The 11,912-nt window shown below is 43.6% G+C and overlaps 1 pseudogene; it reads right to left on the bottom strand.

The window, feature by feature from the left end:
- Positions 1 to 3,479: 3,479 nt before the first annotated feature.
- LOC148114255 (SCAN domain-containing protein 3 pseudogene) lies at positions 3,480 to 7,059 on the bottom strand (annotated as a pseudogene).
- Positions 7,060 to 11,912: the final 4,853 nt, after the last annotated feature.

The following is an 11,912-nucleotide window of genomic DNA, read 5'->3' as shown; positions in this document are numbered from 1 at the left end:
CAGCAACGTCATCAATCATCGCCCTGAATGCTGCTATCCAGGAACTATTTGTGTGTTCGCTGTGGCTGCTTATCTCCACTCCTTTTCCTCCCACACCCTCCATTGATGGCGAGCTCCGGTAGGACTCGACAACATTACTTAAAAGGGGAGGGATTGCAAACACTAACAGAGGAAGAAAAAGAATTATTAGATAAAGAGATTACAATAGGGGAACTAAAAGAAGCGCTGAAGAGACAAAAAAATAATAAAACTCCAGGGACTGATGGTCTACCAACGGAGTTTTATAAAACATTTGGAGAATCATTAAATGGAATATTATTAGAAATATATAATGAAGCTTTGATGGAGGCAAAATTACCATATACATGGAAGGAAGCATATATTTCCCTAATACCCAAAGAGGGGGCAGATACCACATTAGTAAAAAACTATAGGCTGATTTCTTTATTGAATACCGATTACAAAGTCTTCATGAGTATAATTGCCAATAGGATGAAAAAATTATTACATAACAAAATACATCAGGATCAGAACGGTTTTTTGCCCACAAGACAAATAAAAAATAATCTAAGGATGGTAATAGATGTTTTAGAATATTACGAGGTGCATCCAGGAGACAGGTAGCTCTGATCTTACTGGATGCACAAAAAGCGTTTGACCAAGTAAACTGGCAATTCATGAAACAGCAAATTAAAAGTATGAATTTTGGAGAGAGATTCACAAAAATGATAATATCAATATATCAGAACCAAAAAGCATGCATTTTGGTGAATGGGGATCCAACAAAATTTTTTGGAATAAATAAAGGAGTAAGGCATGGATGCCCGCTGTCACTCCTACTTTTTATTTTAACTTTGGAAAACCTGTTAATTAGAATTAGGGCAAACAAAGAAATACAAGGATTAAAGATTAAAAGAGAGGATTACAAGGTCCAAGCTTTTGCGGATGACCTTGTTTTCTTCATAGAAGATCCAATAGAAACAACCCTGAAATTAATAAAAGAGATTGAAAAATTTGGAAAGGTAGCAGGCCTAAAAATTAATAAAGAAAAGACAAAAATGATAACAAAAAATATGACAACAAAACAAGTAGAGAAATTAGTAAAAGATTCAGGATTACAGGCAGTTAAAAAAGTAAAATATCTAGGGATAAATTTGACGGCTAGAACTGCAACAATAAAAGAAGATAATTAAAAAGGATATATAATAAGGAATACAGAAGAAGTAAAAATGATCCTTCTGAGGATCACACTCACTTATTAAAACAGTTGAAAGCACAATATAAGACCCTCCTAAAAGAAAAGAAAAGTGTGGCTCTGAAGGAGTCTTGGCAGAGATTAATTACATCAGTCAGGACAAAAAATACATCCCTCTTTTAGTACATCACCAGAGGATTGGGGAAATCCCCCCTACCCCCAACTAATCAGGTACCGATGCAGGCCTGGGAAGAATATTTTAGAGACTTATATACAGACCCCGACTATGTAACAAAGCAGAGCCAAATTAGTTTGGACCAAACTGCTTACTGGCCCCCTGTTACACTAGAAGAGATATCCCAGTTGATTGGAACCCTTTAGGCTAATAAGGCACCTGGTGCTGATAATGTCCTCCCAGAAATAATAAAAAAGAACACCAGTTGGTGGGCCCCACTTTTAGCATCACTGTTTACATTTATAGGTAAAACGGGCCATATGCCAAGAGATTGGGAATTAGCAAATATTATACCAATCTATAAAAAGGGTAATAGAAATGATCCAGGAAATTATAGACCTATTAGTCTTTTGAGTGTTATTAGTAAATTGTATGCTAAACACCTAAACTATAAACTCCAGGATTGGCTAATTTCAGGGGGGATAATCAAGGATGAACAAGCCGGTTTTAGAGAAGGAAGATCTATGTTAGATCAATCCTGATACTTCACCATCTGGTGCAAAAATATATGTACAAAAAAAAAATCCTCTCTCTACGTGGCCTTCCTTGATTTTAAGCAGGCCTTTGATTCAATAGCCAGGAACACCCTATGGGAGAAATTAAAATGCACTACAATCGATAAACACCTCCTCAGACAATACCCCCTCCCACATAATAAATTTCAATGTTCTGGTAAGAATCAATAAATAATCTAATGAAACATGTTCTAAGCTTAGAAGTCAGGAATAAGATTTAAGAAAGAGAGATAATAACATCAATGGAAATCTTTAGATAGAAAAGAAGAAGTTGAATGTTCATGTATATTCTCAATATTTATTTCTTTTTTGTTTGATTTTGTGTTGTTGATTTCTTACATTTAATTCTATAATTTTTTATTATTTTGTCCTAACATTTTGTTTGCTTATAATATTTATTCAATATATACCTTTCTTTTCAAATAAATAATCAAAGAAGAAAAACAGTCATGACAATAATTTAACACAGCAATCCTTCAGAAACAGAAGAGGCTGCAATATATATATATATTGTATCAGTGAAAAACAATAGAAACACAATAAAAAAAAATAAGAGCAATATCCAAAAGAAAACTGGAAGACTTTGTGAAATATTTGTTGCCTGCAAAAAGTGAGATGCAACCTGTAGCTTCTCTTTGAGACTGATAAGGATATTTTCAACAATAGCTGTGAGATTTTTCTTCTGCGTATGAGGGCTTATAAATAGTATGCACTCCATGAAGCTTCATGCCATAATAAATTTGCTAACCATTAAGATGCTGCATTTTTTAAAAAAGTAAATCACATCACTAAGTTTTAAATCAGAAAGCCAAACTGAGCAATATTTCATTTCACAGATTCAATGTACAATTTCACAACTGTTCGATGTAGTAATATTTCTAGTCATTGAATTAGGACAGCTAGTTCCGCCTTGGTTAATTTTGAAACTTGCACTGTCATCAACAAAAATACTACAGTCAGAGATATTATGACAGAATTAAGACAACCAATTCTGTTTTGCTTAATCTGAAGCTTGCATTTTGCCAACAAAAATATAACAATCAAAGGAGCGGTCAGGAACATAAGTAGAGCTCTCTGAGCTGCAAGGTAAACGTCTTAGTTGGACCTACTCACATCCCAAGCCTTCTTCCAGGCTAAAGTAATTGAGAGTGGGAGAAAGGGAAGTTGAAGTTCCATGTAACAGATTTGGGAAAAGCCATAGAAGAGGAAGTCAAAGCAGCAGCAGCAGCAGCTGTTCTTTCTTTTTTGATTTTGCTATTCTGTAGAACAGTGGTCCCCAACCTTTTTATCGCCGCGGACCAATCAGCTTTTGATAATTTTACCGTGGCCCGCTGAGCGCGCGCAGGGGTGGGGGGCGTTGTTCGCGACGACACATTGATTGTTTATATATCAGATTGTTTTGATTAAACAACTTTTATTTTATTGTATTTAAACATGCCTTACAAAATAAAATACAATTACATAAATATAAAGTGCTTTAACATTTTAACAGTTAAACTTTAACTAAGCGCTCTAGTTATTAGAATCTAGTGAATCAATGAGAACCCTGAGCTTGTTTTTCTGCAACGAGACGGTTCCATCTGGGGGTAATAGGAGACAATGACACCCGAAGTGTCTTGCTTATGTCCAGTTTATTTCGTTGTTTTATTTTGGTTGCTGTCACTGCAGAAAACCCCGCTTCACACAGATAGGATGTTGGAAAAGGCAAAAGGGACTTAAGAGCTGTAGTGGCAATCTCAGGATATTCCGCCATGAACACCGGCAGAGTTGTTGTCTCAAATACAGTTTTAAGGCCGCCGTCATTTGCAATCTCCAGCAGTTGATCTTCTTCTTGTACAGACATGCTACATTCGTCTGGTTTGTTGACAAATGGGTCGCAGATCCATTCCTTACCAGTTCGTGGGTCTTTTGTGGTTGGGAAGTAGCGCTCAAACTCTTCTAAAAGCAAAGACAGGTGATCGTGCACCAACTGGGAGAATGAACGCTCAGGCTCAGTCTCTCCTAAAATCCCCGCTCAAGTCTGAAACATGTCCAAAATGCCTCTGTTCACACGCCGTCCCCACAACTCCAGTTTGGCTTTAAATGCAGCTACTTTGTCAGCCAACTTGAAAACAGTTGTCATTTTCCCCTGAAGGGACAGATTGAGTTCATTGAGCAGGCTAAATATGTCACACAGGTAAGCCAGTTTTGCAAGCCATACCTTGTCACTGAAATGTGCTGCCAGTGGTGACTTCTTTTCTGAGAGAAATCTTTGCAATGGCTCTCTTAATTCAAACACCCTGGATAGTGATTTTCCTCTGGATAACCATCTTATTTCTGTGTATAAGAGAAGGCATCTGTGCTCTGTGTCCATCTCCTCATAAAGCTGCTCAAATAGACGCGAGTTAAGGGCGTTTGCTTTGATGTGGTTAATAACTTTAACCACATCATTCAATACACTGTTAAATTCTGGTGACATTTTTCGGCTTGCCAGCATTTCCCTGTGAATGATACAATGTGTAGATTCGCACTCAGGTGCAACCTCCTTAATCCGAGCGGTTAAACCAGACAGCCGTCCGGTCATGGCAGCAGCTCCGTCTGTGCATATGCCGACACAAAAGGACCATTTTAGTTGTCCTGATATATAACCATCCAGTGACTTGAACAGTTCTGCTCCTGTGGTGTTGGTTGGCAAAGATAGTGCACATAATAAATCCTCATGCACATCCTCCTGATAAAGATATCGCACATAAACAAGTAGTATTGCCTTGTTGTCGATATCTGTAGATTCATCAACCTGTAGTGCGTACCACGGTGAAGTATTAATCCTCTCCAACAATTGTGTCTCAATGTCTTCAGCTATTTCATCAATGCGCCTAGTCACGGTGCTAGCCGACAAAGGCACATTTGCTACCTTTTTTACAGCAACCTCTCCTAAAAGTTCACGACAAATGTCTTTAGTGGAGGGCAAGATCAATTCTTCACCGATAGTGAATGGCTTTTTAGCCTTAGCAATACGGTTAGCCACCAAATATGATGCTCTCAGAGCATTCTCCTTTATTGCTGTGGTGGCCCTCAGAAATATCTTCTGTCCTTCGTGTTCCCTTTTTTTTCTTTCAAAATACTGCAGGGGTTTGTCTTTTAATCCAGGGTGCTTGGCATTCAAGTGGCGAAGCAGTTTTGAGGGTTTCATTGCCTCATTAGAGAGCCGCTCACCACAAACTATGCAGAGCGGGGTTGGCGCGTGGGAATCACCTATCCCAATAAATCCATATTTCAAGTAGGACTCATTGTATTGTCTGTTAAAAGTTTTATGTTTCTTTGATGCTGAAGGCTCTTCTTCTGTCTCTTCACTGGGCCTTTTCTTTTTCCCAAGGAAACTTTCTGACGACATCTGTTTCGTACTCATCTTTGCTAATTTGTGGGTTAAATTTGAGCAAAAACAATATACACCTACACCAACTACTGTAAAAATGAGAAAGTACCAGTGAAAAGCGAGAAGAGCTAGCACCTGGGTACACGTTATGAATTATTAATGCACTTATGCACTTTATATGTTTGGACACTGGTAGAATTAATATAAATTATATGTAATTTCACTGTATAATGTTAGAGATAATTTGGGGCCTCTAGCCATGGCTCACACTTGGAGAGTACCAAAACCTGCTATAGTGTGCTGTTCATATTTTCCCCCCCCCATCTATCTATGTCAGTGTTTCCCAACCATTGTGCCTCCAGCTTTTTCCAAACTACAACTTCCAGCATGCCTGGAGGGCCAGAGGCTGTCTGGGTATGCTGGGAGTTGTAGTTTTGCAACAGCTGGAGGCACCCTGCTTGGGAAAAATGGAGCTATGCTTGTCCTCTCTTTCTGCCTATCTATGCATCTATCTACATCAGTGTTTCCCAACCATTAAGGGGGAGGCCGTCGCTTCCTTGGGCCTTCTCCTGCGTTGTGTCGTGTGAATGCACACTTTCAGGGCAAGCTTGTAATCTCTCTTTTCTAGCCTTCTCCTGAAACGGGACCCTTTCCAAGGTTAACCTCCCCACCCTCCGCACCTTTTAATTAAAACCAAAGAGCGATGTGCCGAGCGCTGTTCGGATTTATTCTTCCCTTCTCTTTGCTTTGTCCCGATTCGTACCGAAGAGATATCACCGGAGGGTGGGGGGTGGGGGGAGAGATTGACGGCTCACCCCACCCCCCCACCCCCCGCCGAGGCTCCCTGGGGCTCGGAGGCGACGTAAGCTTCAAACCCCCCACCCCCCCAGTCCCCGGCCTGAGATGTTCTCCCGTCCTTCAAGGGCTGAGGGAGTTCCCACCAACATCCTGATCCCCACCAAAGGATCCCACGCGGGTGACGGGAGTGTCGCAATGACCTTTCTCAGCGCTTAATACGACCCCCGTCCTAGAGGGATTTTCCACCGACGGACGATTAAAAAAAGAGAGCTTGTTCTTTTTGGAAGCCCCCGCCCCATCAAGAGAAATCGGGACCCAATCCTTCTCCTCCTCCCCCCCTCCTCCTCCTCTTCTCCTCTTCTCCTCCTCCTCTTCTCCTCCTCCTCCTCCTCTTCTTCTCCTTTTCTTCTTCTCCTTTTCTCCTCCTCCTCCTCCTCTTCTTCTCCTTTTCTTCTTCTTCTCCTCCTCCTCTCCTCCTCCTCTTCTTCTCCTTTTCTTCTTCTTCTCCTCCTCCTCTCCTCCTCCTCTTCTTCTCCTTTTCTCCTCCTTCTCTCCTCCTCCTCCTCTTCTTCTCCTTTTCTTCTTCTTCTCCTCCTCCTCCTCTCCTCCTCCTCCTCCCGAGCCAAGAGAAACAGAGGGAATCCCCCCCTCCTTTCACCAGCCAAGGCAACACGACCGGCTTTCTCTAGCCCGTAACCTTCCGGACGACCCCGCTCCCACCTCCATCCTGCAATCTCACTTCTACCGGTCCCCCTTCCCAACAATGCCCCTGCAACGAGCGTCCTGAAGGCGCCGGCCGTTGCTTACCGTCTTTCGGGCCGAGGTCCCCGGCTCTCCCGGATCCCGCCCACCCGGGGTAGGAAGTTTCCAGCGGCGGGTAAGGCGGGGGGCTGACGGACCCCGACCCGGCTTGGAAGGCGGCGTCCGCTTTGATCTTCTTGACCAAGAAAGAGCGAGGCATGGCGAAGCGAAGAGTGCTGGCCAAGCCTGGTCCGGTTCAGCACTTTGGACAGCTCCGCAGCGGCTGCCCGAGTGGGCGGGGCGGGAGGGGAGGCAAGCGGGGGCGGGGGGGTTGAAAGGCGGAGAAGCGATCATGGCCCCCGGCCGCTGCATCGATCATGGCCCCCGGCCGCTGCACGGCCCGGTGCCAGGTACTCCACGGCCCGGCACCGGTCCACGGACCGGGGGTTGGGGACCACTGCTGTAGAACATGTAAATGAAGACTCACTCATCCAGGCCAACAGTATCTAAAAAAAGGTTAAATCATGGCAATTAGACCAAAATTTGGTCCAGTTGACATTATTTAACCTTTTTAGATATTCTGCAGAAACATTTTTTAGCATTCTGCTTCAACACTCATTTCTGAATGTTCTGTAGTCCTGTCATTACCTTGACAGGACTACAAAAGCCCAAGTCATTAGAAATAGCAAGTTCAGGAATGCTGTTTTATACTTTTTTGGTGAACTCTACCAATTACAGCATGTTCAATGAAACATGGTTAAATAAGTAATCGCAGAGCAAAATGTATGACTATAGCCACTGACTTACAAGGGTGCCGTATGATGTAGCTGCATTTCAGAATCATAGGCTTTGGATTTTGGTTAAGGCTGGATAATGAAAAATGCTCTATGCTCCTTATTTCATATGTGATGAAAACTTCAAATAGCAGCATTTAGTCTTTGGGGACTTCCATTTCAGTGTTTTACATCCACACAGAATTGGTTATGACCTATCTTGGTGCATTTGCAGATTATTTGATATTGAGCTTACTTTTCTTTTGAACCAGTTTTATCTTGTGGCTTTTCCCACCATTGATGCCGATTCTTGTTTCACCCTGACTCTTACTTAATTGTAGGGAATAAGTAACATGTACATGCATGCAATTATTTTGGCTTTCTCTTGTCCATTGGAACCACACTTTTGGTAGTTCAGTGGCACATTAAACAGTCCGCAGATGCAAGTATCTATTGCATTATCCTCTGGAACTGAATAGTCACTTTCATAGCCTTCGCCTGGAATAATATATACAGATACTCACAAAGAGCATTCATCAATAGTTTCTTTAGAAAAGGCACAACCCAGCATTCCTGCAACAGGAAGAAAAGTATTCTAAACTTCTCTAAGGAAAAAAAAGGCAAATATTGGTGATAGGAGATTCAATTCTTAGGGAAACAGAAACTATAGTCTGCAGATCAGGCAGTCAATCTAGGAAGTTACATAGTCTCCCTGGAGCAAAAATCAAAGACGTAACTGAGTTCCTTATGTTAAATATGTAAATAGGGAGTGAAACCTGGAGCATAGGCTTCACTCAGGTCCGGGTTTAGCCAGACATTAGCATAACCGCTGCTCATTGAGGGGTCCCCATGTGATATGGAGGTGGACATGGGATCATACCTGACCATTGTGTCCTGGAAGACCATCAAAAAAGCAATTCCAGGACTGGAAAAGGAACAGTTGAAGCCGCAGAAAATGATCTTAAAAGACTATCAAGGAAACCGCATCCACGTCCTAGGGAGTGGAACCTTTCACATCAAGTTTAAAAAATTCATCGGACAGCTGCAGCTGACCATCATGGACAATGACCTGCCAAGCCTGCTGGGGGTGGAGTGGTTCAAATCCCTGGTTTTAGGAGTGACTAGCATCCACACAGTCCAAGATGACAGCATCGAGGACCTAATGAAGGAATTTGCAGACGTCTTCGACGGAACTTTGGGCAAGTACATGGGGAAACCCATCTCTTTCAATCTAGATCCTAATGTAGCCCCCATCAGAATAAAGCCAAGAAGGGTCCTCTTTACTCTGTGGCCCAAAACATACAGTCAATTAGACAAACTAATTGCTCAGGGGATTCTGGAGCTGGTTGATCACGCTAAATGGGAGACCCCAATAGTCACCCCAGTTAAACCAGATGGGTCAATCCGCATCTGCACTGACTATAAATGTACCCTGAACAAGGTTTTGCAACAGAGTGCTTACCCAGTTCCGGTTGTTCAGCATCTACTGCACTCACTGGGGTAAGGCAAAATATTTGCAAAACTTGATTTGGCACAAGCCTACCAGCAAGTGCCAGTGGACAACACCATTGCGGAAGCACAGACTATTGTGACACACTGGGGGGCATTTAAGTCCCGCCGGTTACAATTTGGGGTGAGTGTGGCACCAGGGCTTTTCCACAGCATAATGGAATGCCTCCTACAGGGCATCCCGGGAGTAGTGCCTTACTTCGATTATGTCCTTGTGTCCAGCGACAACAAAGAGGAACTAATCCATCAATTAAAAGAAACATTGAGGCAGTTCCAAGAAGCCGGACTTAAAGTTAAAAAAGAAAAATGCAAAATAGCCATGCCACAAGACAAATTTTTGCGATATTTAATTGATGCACCCAACCCAAAACAAAGTTAAAGCCATTAAGGAAGCCCCACACCAAAAAATCAAATGGAACTCCAGGCTTTTCTTGGCCTGATAAATTTTACAGTATTTTTCTGCCACAGAAGGCGACAGTTGCTGAACCCTTACTCCAGCTGCTAGACAAGAAGGCTGAACCTGGGGACGAAAGGTAGTGTCTGCCTTCTCTGCAGTCAAGAATTTGCTGTCATCCAAAAGCCTCCTTGTCCAATAATACGAGACTTTACCCCTTACATTAATCTCTGATGCATCCCCTTTTGGGGTCAGCACGGTCCTCAGTCATTGGCTGCAGGATGGGACTGAGGCTCCAATTGCATTTTATTCCAAAACGCTGTCTCCTGCAGAAAGAAACTACAGCCAACTGGACATGGAAGCACTGGCCGCTGTAGCGGGAATCAAACATTTCCAAGAATACCTATATGGAAGAACTTCGAACTTATTATTGATCATAAACTGCTACTGAGCATCATTGCATGGGACCGCCCCACCCTGAACATATTATCACCAAGAATGACTAGATGGACTATTTTCCTGGCAGCATATAACTACAGACTAATACACAGGCTTGGCAAAGACATAGGTCATGCAGATACCCTCAGCCGGTGCCCTCTCCCAGACTTTGTGGAAGACCCTGCCCCTCTCACACTCATCCTGCTCATCAAAGACTTTGCAGCCAGCCCAGTCACAGCAACCGAGATAACAGGACAGTCAGCAAAGGACAAAACTCTGTCACAGGTTCTGAACTGGATGTGGAGGGGGTGGCTGGAGGGACCAGTGGGGGAGGAATTCAAGCCATTCATAACCAAACAATGTGAGTTATCAGCCCAAAAGGGATGCCTGTTGTGGGTGGATAGAGTGGTTGTATCACACAATTTGAGGAAACAGGTATCAGAGGTGTTACATGTGGGGCATCCAGGCATCGTCCAAATGAAGGCATAGGCCAGGAGCTATATTTGGTGGCCAAACATGGATGGGAATATAACAGAATGGGTTGCAACTTGTACACCATGCCAGGAATCCAGACCAGCACCACCCAGGGCACCCACAAGGGAATGGAAGAAACCAAAAGGGCCATGGTTGAGAGTACACATTGATTTTGTGGGACCGATCCAGAGTCAAACACCTTTAATCATTGTAGATGCATATTCAAAAAGGCTCAAGATAATGCTAATGACCATCACAATGGCTGAAGCCGTTATCAAGGTATTGTGGAGTTTTCACCACCAACAGGCTGCCAGACATTCTGGTCTCTGACAATGGGGCACAATTCATCGCAAGGCAATTTGAATTATTTTTAGCAGAGCAGGGAATCTGGCATGCCCTGGTCACACCTGTCATCCGGCCAGCAATGGTCAATCGGAACGAATGGTGCAATCAACCAAAGAGACCTTAGCTAGAATGGGTCCCGGAAACTGGCAAGCCAAGATAGACCAATTCCTGCTAGCCCAGCACATAAACCCTAGTGCCACCACAAATCAGAGCCTGGCAGAACCCTAGTGGGTTGCAAACTAAGGTCCCAACTAGACAGGCTACATCCAAATTACAATGCTGAGGCACCCATAGATTTGACCAGCAAGTCCCGGTTCTTTATCATAGGAGACCTAGTCTATGCCCACAATTATGCAGGAGACCCCTCCTGGGTCTGAGCCAAAGTAATTACCCTTACTGGTCCCCGGTCATACCAAGCTAGAAGACAGAAAAATTTGGAGGAGGCATATAGATCAACTCCAGGGCTCAATAGGGAGCCCTGGAGGCTAAGACAATCTAAAGATACTCTGCCCCAAATTGCTTCCAAAACACCCTTAGAACTAGAGAGTACTTCACCCTGAACAGACTCCAAAACACTCACAGAAGCCGACCTATGCTCTCATGAACCAAATACCCTACTCTCAAACCTGGACAGGGTACACACACATGCACCTGAAGGGCCATGCATCTAGCGAAGAGTTCACAAAGAGTTGATCCGGGCAAAGCCTTACTTCTAGGCGATTTCATCCACTGACTCAGGAGCGGCAGCAGGCCTGACTGCCCAGGCCGCCACTGCTGGTATGAATGAGCTGCGCAGGTCAGGTCACACCTACCAACAGACTGCCTACCTGGGTGATTACATGATGTGAGCCTTCGCGGATTGGCTAAGTGTCATTCCAGAGGGGAAGGGTGTTAAATATGTCAATAGGGAGTGAAGCCTGGAGCATAGGCTTCACTCAGGTCTGGGTTTAGCCAGACATTAACATACTCATCGTTCATTGGTCCATTTGACTGGTGGGAAATTAAAGCGATGTAAGCGGCCAGGCTGCCAGACAGCTCCCTTTAAAAGAGGGCGCTGTTGGCCAGCCAGCAGAATAGTTTTTCCAAGCTGCGAAATAAAGAGCTGAAGTCACTAACTGAAGTCCTGCCCCTTCATTCAAC

The sequence above is a fragment of the Pantherophis guttatus genome, chromosome 4 (assembly GCF_059756535.1).
Source record: "Pantherophis guttatus breed Tessera chromosome 4, ASM5975653v1, whole genome shotgun sequence".
Classification (NCBI taxonomy): domain Eukaryota; kingdom Metazoa; phylum Chordata; class Lepidosauria; order Squamata; family Colubridae; genus Pantherophis; species Pantherophis guttatus.
The sequence above is the reverse complement of the archived record's forward strand: the minus strand, read 5'-3'. Positions and strand labels throughout refer to the sequence as shown.